We start from the raw sequence: 9,442 nt of genomic DNA, 5'->3' as shown, positions 1-9,442 counted from the left end.
TAGACCGTAGAAGGGAAAGCAACAGACCCACAAGACAAAACCCATACAAATTATACCAAGGTTACACAATGCTTCACTTGCAATCCTCTGCCCAAAAAAGCCACCTAAAATAAAGACAATTGAACCTTTCTGAAATCCCAGAAACAGAGTGCACCGATGTCCTCACAGTTGCATCAGTGTGAAATTGGTGCGTGACCTTTTCTTTTACCAGACAACAGCTAATGAAACACAGAACCCACCTCCACCTCCTCCCACCTGGTTACTTCCCTCCTCCCACCACCCTTTTCCTGTAAAGTCACCAGATATACCCCAGGTTTCTTTGTAGTTACCATAAACCCAGAACCAAAACTGATCTTTCATTTTCCAAGTTCAAAAGTGTCAAAAATAAGCCACAGCTGTAGCACAGTCATTTTTCAGATTTGGAGCCTTACAAGTTGGCCAATAGTGTTCGCATAACACCTCACTGAAATCAGTAAGCTATTGCATGTAAGAAATTTCTTTGAGAGTCAGGGCCCTGAGAGAGTAACTCTTTTGATATTAATAATCCAAGATGTTCTTTGTAATAGGCGCAAGAACCCAGATGCAAATAACATTGTATTGTCAATAGTCTGAAGTTTGAACTCGCCTGCTTTGTCCACTCATCACTGATAAAAGAATAGCAAATGCAAGTTACCATCTGTTATAAGCTCTTTTGACATCACACACCAATACAGAAGACTAGTTTATTAATTTATTGCACATGCTGCAGTACACAGCCTAAAAAGGCAGCATTAAATATGGAGATGAAATGCTCCTCATTTTACTCTTAGAAACAGGTCTAATTCGGGCAAGCAAAGCGGGCAGGACTTAGCTCTGAATTTAAACATTAATAAACATGCCTACAAGCACATTTTTAAATGTGTGGTTTAAACAGCAAGAAAAAAAGAGAGATACAAGAATCTCCCATTCTAATTCACTCATGTCACTATTATTCTAAAGGTTATTCATTCATGTTCTCAGTCACCCAAGTGCTTTAATATTTTCTAAGCATGTACCTGAAAATTCATGAGCTTTTTTCCTCCCAAGTCTTCTCTCCAAACTCAGGCCATGTTTAAATGGAGCAGGAGCTCCTCTGAACTCCTTCCCCAAATCCCTAAGCACAAGTTCCATATATAATTGGTTCCCTTATGCTCATGCAAACATCAAAATTGTAACTGCACCTTTCTCACAAAAAACCGAATTTAAATATCTAATGAAATCAGTTTCCCCCATTTTTTCAGTAATAAAAAAGTGGAAACAGATGTAGCTCTAAAATAAATTAGTAGATTTGTTCCCAGAGACTATTATTTAAAAATTTCCCTGGTATTTTCTACCACTGTCAAACATAGGGTAAGAGATTGGTTATACCATGTGGGAACATATGTATTCTCTCTATTTTACTATTTCAAAAACCTACTTGGTAAGTATATGAATCAGTTCTGTGGCTGACTCAGCTAGGGAATGCCTTATGTGTAATCCAGTCTGTCACACTTGAGTGATTGGACAGTGTAATTGTGCTACTGACAATAAAGGAATAATATTGCTTTTTATAAATAACTTTAAAATAAAAATATTAAGTATTAAATATAAAAATAGAATGAAATTTTCAAATAGCAGTAACACTCTGCTAGTAAAAATCTAAAAATTAAGTACCACTAATTGTTCATACCCACTGCAAAAGGGCAGATAAAACAGGCAGAAACATTTCAGTGAATTGTTGCGATTACCAAGGGTGGGGAAAAAACCCCTCAAAATGAAAGAGAAGACTCCTGGGTTTATTGTACAGGATCTCAGCTAATCTAGTCACAGTGACAAACTATAATACTCATCATCATTATGAAGTCTAAGTGCCATACAAGAATTAAACAACAAAGTAAGATGTGTCTGGGGTCGTCAGACTTACTGAAAGTGTGAACAGGAGCCTTATGATAGGTGGAATGTCATTCCTTTTTTATATATATATTTATGGGGCTGAACCAACTGACTATGAATGCAATGAGAGTCATTCAAAATCCCAGCTTAGCTGCTGTTTGCGGACTTGCAATTCTGTTGCTGATCAAAATGCTAACCATATCACTATATTCAAAGTGAAAGCTACCATTACTTTTGCTACTTATCTACTGACGTGCCAGGGGAAAAAAAATCTATGAAATGTTACGGGATAGAGTTGAAAGACAGGAACTGGGTTGTACTTCCCTTGTCACTGAATAAACACGATATGGTTACTCTTACCTTATTTCTTTGACCTTACCACAATAAAATTTTAAACTTGAAATACATCATAAAGGTTTACAGGATCTCTGTGAAGAGACAATACCTTGCCCTTCAGCCTGAATACTTCAGCTAAATCATGTAACTTTAAAATCAAAAACAGGAGGAACACAGTGATTAAAAACTTTGTGAGTAGGTGCAGAATCCAAATCTGAACATTACACAAAGGAGACTTGAACAATTTCCAGCTATTCATGCTTTTTTATCTTCCTACATCTTCCTGTAAAATTAGTGCATTTACAAACAAGAGGTAAAAAAAGGAAAGAAATTAGAAATGCACTCCAAAACTAAGAATATACAGTCAAAATTAAGAACTCAGTTGGACATTTAGAATCAGATCCTCAGTTGGTATAAATTAACATAGATCCACTAAAATAAAGAAAGGAAGCATAATGGCTACCTAAGGAGCTCTTTTATGACTTAAAAAGTGAAAAAAGGAATCTTCCACAAGGAACAAGGGCAAATATCTGGGCAAGTGAGCCAGGCAAGTGAGTACCAGCTACATGAGGGGCTCCTTAAGGCTTTTAAGTTTTACAAGGAGTCTAGAAAACCTCAGGTCCTTGACCTTAGAGCAATATATATGGTAGGACTAACCTTGATCTGAAAGCCTAGGCAGTCCCAGCATCTTTGACTCCAAAGCAGTCTTGGGCGATGGTGGTAGCTGCCCTGGAACTTCAATCCCTGGGACCTTGGATTCCCCAGCAATCCCCCAAGTAAGATGGCAGACAAGCAGGCAGATCTGCAGTGGCCCCCCTGCTTATGCGCTGGTGGACAGTCACCCAAAATGAGATGTTTGCACATAATTTTTTCAATTTTAACACACAAACATTTTCTTTGTTTCCAACCTATTTCTTCCTAAAATTCCCCGTCATCTCTAGCAACAAGAACTGTGATGGCTTCTTGTTCCCGAGGGCTAGGGGCAGACATTCAAAAAGCCTGAGCCTGAATTGATTCAATCTTTGCAGGTTAGTCTAACCTGGATAGGTTAAATCACTTTGTAACTGCACAGACATCCCAGACATGCAGGCAAATGCCTGTAGTGCCTCAGGCTAGAAGCCAGGGGGCACTAGAGCAGCCCTCCCTTCCCTTCTATTTCTTAACTATCCCAAACCCCACTGGCTAGGGACAGAAGTACTAACTTAATGCGCCATAATCAGCACTACTGCACATTAGCAGAGATCAATCATTTTAAGTTATGCTACTGAGCATTAGACTAAATTTACTGTGCATTAGCATGGGCTTTGCCTGCTGTGCTAATGCTCAGTAGATTTAGTTTAATGTGCTCAAAGCGTCTCGTGTAGACACGCCCACGTTGTTTCTGTGCAATTCTGTATTGAATCTTTTTAGACCAACTTTCTGTGCAGGGTGTTTTCTATGTGGTTGCTGTTAAGTGACTGTTCAAAGTCCACAAATCTTCCATTTGAACTATAAGAAGCAGGTAACACTCATCCCTTGCTATTTTGGATTAGGGGGATTAAAACTGGATCAAAAACTGGCTGGATTGCTGGGCTCAGAGGGTAGTAATCAATGGCTCTATGTCTAGTTAGGAGCTGGTATGAAGTGAAGTGCCCCAGGGGTCATTTTTGTTCAATTACTTTATCAACAATCTGCACGATGGCACAAAGTGCATCCTCAGCAATTTTGCAGATGATACCATGCTTGGAGGGGTAGTAGATATGCTGGAGGGTAGGGATAGGATTCAGAGAGACGTAGAAAAATTGGAGGATTGGGCTGACAGAAATCTCATGGGCCACATGCAGATGAGCATGGCCGTGTGGTACGTGGCACTGCAGGTGTGGCCATGTGGTACGGCAAACACGCAAAACCCATGCGAAAAAAAAATGTGGAGCAGCGCATGCAGAGGCAGTGAGCACCACCCAAAAACAGAGCCTGGCCACCCAGAGCCACACTCTGGCTGCTGGTCAGGCCAGGCTCCAAGTGGCAGGATCACTGCTGCTGCAGCCTCAGGAAGCCCCCAGAACCACAGGTAAGGCTACCCCTAGGCCACCCCTACACAAACCAGGTAACCTGCCATGCGCCAGAGGGTGCACAGCACAGGAGTCCCCCAGGGACAAGTAGCAGCAGCACAAGGCGTGCCACTGCTTCTTGGTCCCCAGGGAAACAAATGCCTATGCCCATGTGGACACGATCATGAGGTTCAACAAGGATAAGTGCAAATTCCTGCACTTAGGATGGAAGAATCCCATGCACCAGTACAGGCTGGGGACTGACTGCGTGGGCAGCAGCTCTGCAGAAAAGGACTTGAGGGTTACAGTGAACAACGAGCTGAATGAGAGCCAAGTGTGCCCCTATTGCAAAGAAGTCTAATAGCATACTGGGCTGCATTAGTAGGAGCATTGCCAGCAGATCAGGGGAAGTGATTTTCCCCTCTATTTGGTACTGGTGAGACCACATCTGGAGTCCTGTGTCCAATTTTGGGCCCCCACTACAGAAGGATGTCGACAAATTGGAGAGAGTCCAGCAAAGGGTAACAAAAATGGTGAGGGGGATGGGGGACATGACTTCTGAGGAAAGGCTGAGGAAACTGGGCTTATTTAGTTTGGAGAAGAGAAGACTGAGGGGAGATTTAATAGCAGTTTTCAACTACCTGAAGGGGAATTACAAAAAGGATGGATTGAGACTCTTCTCAGTGATGGAAGATGACAGAACAAAGAGCAGTGGTCTCAAACTGTGGCAAGGAAAGTTTAGGTTAGATATTACGAAAAACTCTCACAAGGAAGGTAGTAGAGCACTAGAACAGGTTACCCAGAGAAGTTGTGGAATCTCCATTCTTTGAGGTTTTAAAGACCTGGGCAGACAAAGCTTTGGCTGGAATTATATAGTTGGGGGTGGTCCTGCTTTGAGCAAGGGGCTGGACTAGATGACCTCCTGAGGTCCCATCCAGCCCTAATTTCCTATGATTAGAAGGGAAGTCACTTGATTATTCCTGCCTTCAGACGCATCCTAGCAGCTTCCCTGGGCTCAAACAGAAATTATATATGTATATTTTAGCACAGAATTCAGCCTCTGGTGACAAAGCTGTCTTAAATTTTTTTGGTTAATGGCTTGTCTTCAGTGCTAAGAAGCTGTATTTTTACCTTACAGTAACTAGTACTCATGAGCTATCCCAAGGTGAAAACACAGCAAAAACAGGTTAGTTTTGCTTCAATGTCGGGTAAACTTGCTGAGGTCAGACCTAGGCTGCTACCTAGGGTTTACCTCCGAGAATATACACTGTGGTAAAACAAAAGTGTTTTGTCTTCACTGCATTTTTACCTTTCAAAGGCTTATGTACATTAGTTATCCTTCGTTTAAAAAAAATGGAATTTCGTAGCAGAGAGGACAAGCTATCAGACTGTCACTACTGACCACACTCTTGGACAGAAGCTGTATCAGAAGGATCGACTTATCCTCCTGCTCTCGCGGAGTAACCACGCTGACTGCATCAGGCTAAGCCCAGAGGAAAAATGAAGGCATTTGATCTGTAATTATCTAAGGTTAAATTCTGCTTTCCTATTATACCAAAATAAATCCAGAGTCATGCTACTAAAGGCTTTTGAGAGATACAAGTCCAACACACTATTTGTGTATACATTAATACAGCCCCTGTTAACAGGTCCTGCTGGCCTTGACCGGATATGCTCATGTCTATGTGGAAGACAGAATTTTGCTTGTGATGCTTTGCCTGGCAATGAAAATTATGATCCTACTTTTAGGAGAGGGAAGTCTGGACGAGATCTATTTCCTAGCTACTTCTCACAGGAAAGAGAAGCAGGTAGCAAAGAGCCTTGGTGGAAAGGGGAAGCTGAGACAAGGGAGGGCCTCCTCTGTGACTAACAAGAAAATCAAGCGGGGGCCAGCAGCACTACCATAAATCTGAGGACAGTATTAATGAACTGGCTGAGTGGGCAGTAGTAGCTGACTGAGGGGAAGTGGACAGATGATGAATGATTAGACAGGCAGAAGTGACTGGAGACAGAATTCACTGGACTGGAGAAAGGAAGAACTGACTGGGATGGAAGGGATTTGTCTGTTGAGTAGAACAGATTTATTGGAGGAATGTAGATCTACTGGTAGAAATGACCAGACTCCAATTTGCAGGCCTTGCAGTGTAACTAAACATGTGGGGCAGACAGAAAGGCTGGCTGGGGCGCAGGGTGCTTCAGCATAGGACCTCCGCAGCATGTAAAGACAGAGGAGTAGGCAGCCCTGTGCTGTCTGGTCCCCTGTCTTCAAGTTTGTCCTGGCACACGCCGCTTTGGTGTGCTTTTTACCACTTTTTTATTCACATTTTTTTTTTTTTTTGCTATTGGGCAATCCCAGTAGCAAACTTTGCTCCGACACTAGAAGCACCATACACAGTTTAACATGCCAGGCGTGCAGTCTGTAGTACTGCAAAGAGGTATTTCGTGCCACAAACTGCACATGCCTGCATCTCTAGATCCAGCCTAAGTCTTCTCTTCTTTAGACCAAATAATCCCAGCTCTTCCAACCTTTTCTTGTAAGTCCTGTTTCCTAAACTATGTTTGCATGCTCTGGGCCAGATCCAGAAAAGGATCTCTCTACCTTGGACTTGCATGGACTTCAGGCACTTCCAATCACTTGCTGCCAGGCCTGAAAGCACCTAAGCATCATAAACAACCCCAGGCTTTTTTTTACCAAAAATTTCCACAAACATGTAATATTTTGCTTCTGCACTAGCCCAGAAGCATCTTGGATCAAAGTTGACTTAGGATCCAAAAATGAGGGCTTCCTGAGGGGCTTCCATCCTTCCTTGCCATTTCCTTTGTGCCTAGTACTCTGCTCAGAGCAAGGATTGTTTTAGATGCAATTCTGAAGTACCCAACTCTGCTCATACATGGCACAGGGAACCTAGATATCTAGAAGTTAGGCATTGCTTGTCAGTACTGCAGCACTGAAGTCAATTTTTGGGTTTAAGCCCATAATGCTTGCATGAGAAGGGGCTAGTAAAAATTTTCCAGCCTCCCCTACTTTCATTTTTGCTAGTGAAACAGAATATGTTGGGGGAAAATCAAATACACCATTATCTTTGAGACTGTTATTAGGAGTAACTAAAACATTCTGAAATAGTCCTAGACAATTACTTACATTGTTTCATTTAAAATAATATATATATTAGTAGTAGTTCTGAATCACATTCCCTATACCTTGTTCTGCTCTTGCTATGACCAGGTTTACACTAGAGTAATTCCATTGATATGAATGCAGTTATCCCTCGTTTACACTTTTCTTACCAAAATCAGATACCTTGACACTTGTGCATCAATTGATACTCAGGCTGTGTGGTAGGTGGTAGGAACCCCCACGTATCATTTTGATCCCTGGGAAACAAGATTACCTTGGCACCTTTCTTAAAGCAGACAGTCTTACAAAATGTCTATATCATCCCAAACTGCATTGGAAATATTGCTTTGTAATATTTTGCTGTGGAATAAAGCATTTCATTTTACTGCCTGGTTGTGGGTATTAGGAGACAAGCTAATGGCTACTAAGGCCTCCAGCAGAAAGTATGCATTGGCAATCTGGAAATGATGGCACCCCTGCTCCACTATGAAGTATTTCAGAGACAATGAGAGTGGGCAAGGCATACTACTCAGCAGTACTAGGGATGTTCATTTTGGAGGTGTCATTTTTAGTTTTTCAGCTACTGATCCTCCTAGGTTTGATGTGAAAATATGTGAAGCACCTGTAGCTCTTCCTGACTACCTTTTGGATACCCAGCTGTCCCAGAAATCACAGCATCGCAAACTGAATGTTGCCCCAAAATCAAAAATAACATTTGAAAGTTTGACTGTGGCTCTTACAAATAGGTATTTAAAATGTTCTGTTACAGAAGTAGGGTTCTGCCAAACCAAGGCTTACTAACAGCTTGACTTTCTTGGTCTGTTTGTCATAACTCTTTCCCCCACATGCTGGGCCATGTTTTTTTGGTTTTGCTCAGCATAAAGACAGAAAGGGGCATGGGCCAAGTGTAAACTCACTTCCTGAATTCTGGATCCATACAAGGCCAGGGATGAATCCAGAGCAGGTACAGGTGTCTGGCTGCACCCGCCTTTGGTCATGCTGCACTCGAGCTGTTGGTGTGGGATCTGGCTGGAGCCCCTGACCCCAGGGGGTGAGTGCTGCTGCTGTCACTCATCCCTTCCTTTCCCCTGCTGCTGAATGCAGTGAGAAATAGGAGGAAGTGGGAGGATGAACAGCCCCTGGACTCTAGAGCCATGTGAAAGCAAGGTCCGTGGCCAGACCTTAACCTGATCAGCTGGTGAGCTCAGCACTCACTGTTCACATGAAGCACTGGCAAAAGCCTGTGCTGACCAGAGAGCCCAGAGTTCCCTACACATGCATGGCACAGCCAAGTGGGGGCATTTGTTCTGCCCCCAGTACTGAGGCTTGGAGTAGGGGAACTGTGAGTCTCTTATGCAAGTTTTACACATGCTTTAGAGCCTCTGTGAACCTCTGAATGCTTTCCATCCCCTTCAAGACCTCTGTATTCTACTAGAAAGACATGAAAGGGTTTTGGCATACCTGAAACATGTTCTGTGTCTCAGGTTCCTGAACGCAGGATCACTGGGGTGGAAAGCCTGTTTGGAAAGCACCTGGCGCTTTGTGGGCACTTCCAGAAAAAAGAATAGCAATAACAATGCTAAATCACAATACCAGCTGAAGTCTCTCTACTGTTCGTGCAGGCAGATTTACATTCCCCATGCCATTCTGTTTAAATAAAAATATACAGCAGTGATCAAAATTGTTTGGCTTGTCAAATAATCTGCTCCCATTTAACATGACTCTTAAAGCACTATGCATAATAATCTCATGGATAGCGGTACATTAGCAAGAAGTCACTTCTAAAGCACTGATGTCTTTTATGCATTTAAATCACTGCTTTTGAAACAGTAAATTATATCTCCATTCTAGATTTGACAAGCCCACGTGAAAATTGAGGCAATTTGATTATTCAGTGTAAAGGTCTTAGGAATTAAAATATATTCTGCTGCTCAGACAAAAATGATTTACACCTGAATGCTTAACCTTTACATGGCCAAGGAAAAACTTATTCCTTCTCAGCACACTGCAGTGAATAGCACTGAGGAGCGGAGTCTTTCAGTTTTTCCTACACCCTCCTGACTTTCCC

At 42.3% G+C, this 9,442-nt stretch overlaps 1 protein-coding gene across 6 annotated transcripts in view; it reads right to left on the bottom strand.

Annotated features, from left to right (window-relative positions):
• Positions 1–9,442, bottom strand: part of RAB27B (RAB27B, member RAS oncogene family) — a 64,635-nt gene that overhangs the window by 45,292 nt on the left and 9,901 nt on the right. Inside the window, exon 1 of one of the 6 annotated variants that reach the window (XM_025198170.1) lies at positions 8,836–8,919. The exons of 4 other annotated variants lie outside the window; for them this stretch is intronic. The gene's annotated coding sequence lies outside the window, so the exon portion shown is untranslated. Of the gene's footprint in view, positions 1–1,034; positions 1,086–8,835; positions 8,920–9,442 lie in introns of those variants that run through there. One more of the 6 variants, XM_006018863.2, reaches the window with a different exon arrangement.

This window comes from Alligator sinensis, unplaced genomic scaffold, assembly GCF_000455745.1.
Source record: "Alligator sinensis unplaced genomic scaffold, ASM45574v1 scaffold701_1, whole genome shotgun sequence".
Classification (NCBI taxonomy): domain Eukaryota; kingdom Metazoa; phylum Chordata; order Crocodylia; family Alligatoridae; genus Alligator; species Alligator sinensis.
This window is presented reverse-complemented; position numbering and strand designations above follow the sequence as displayed.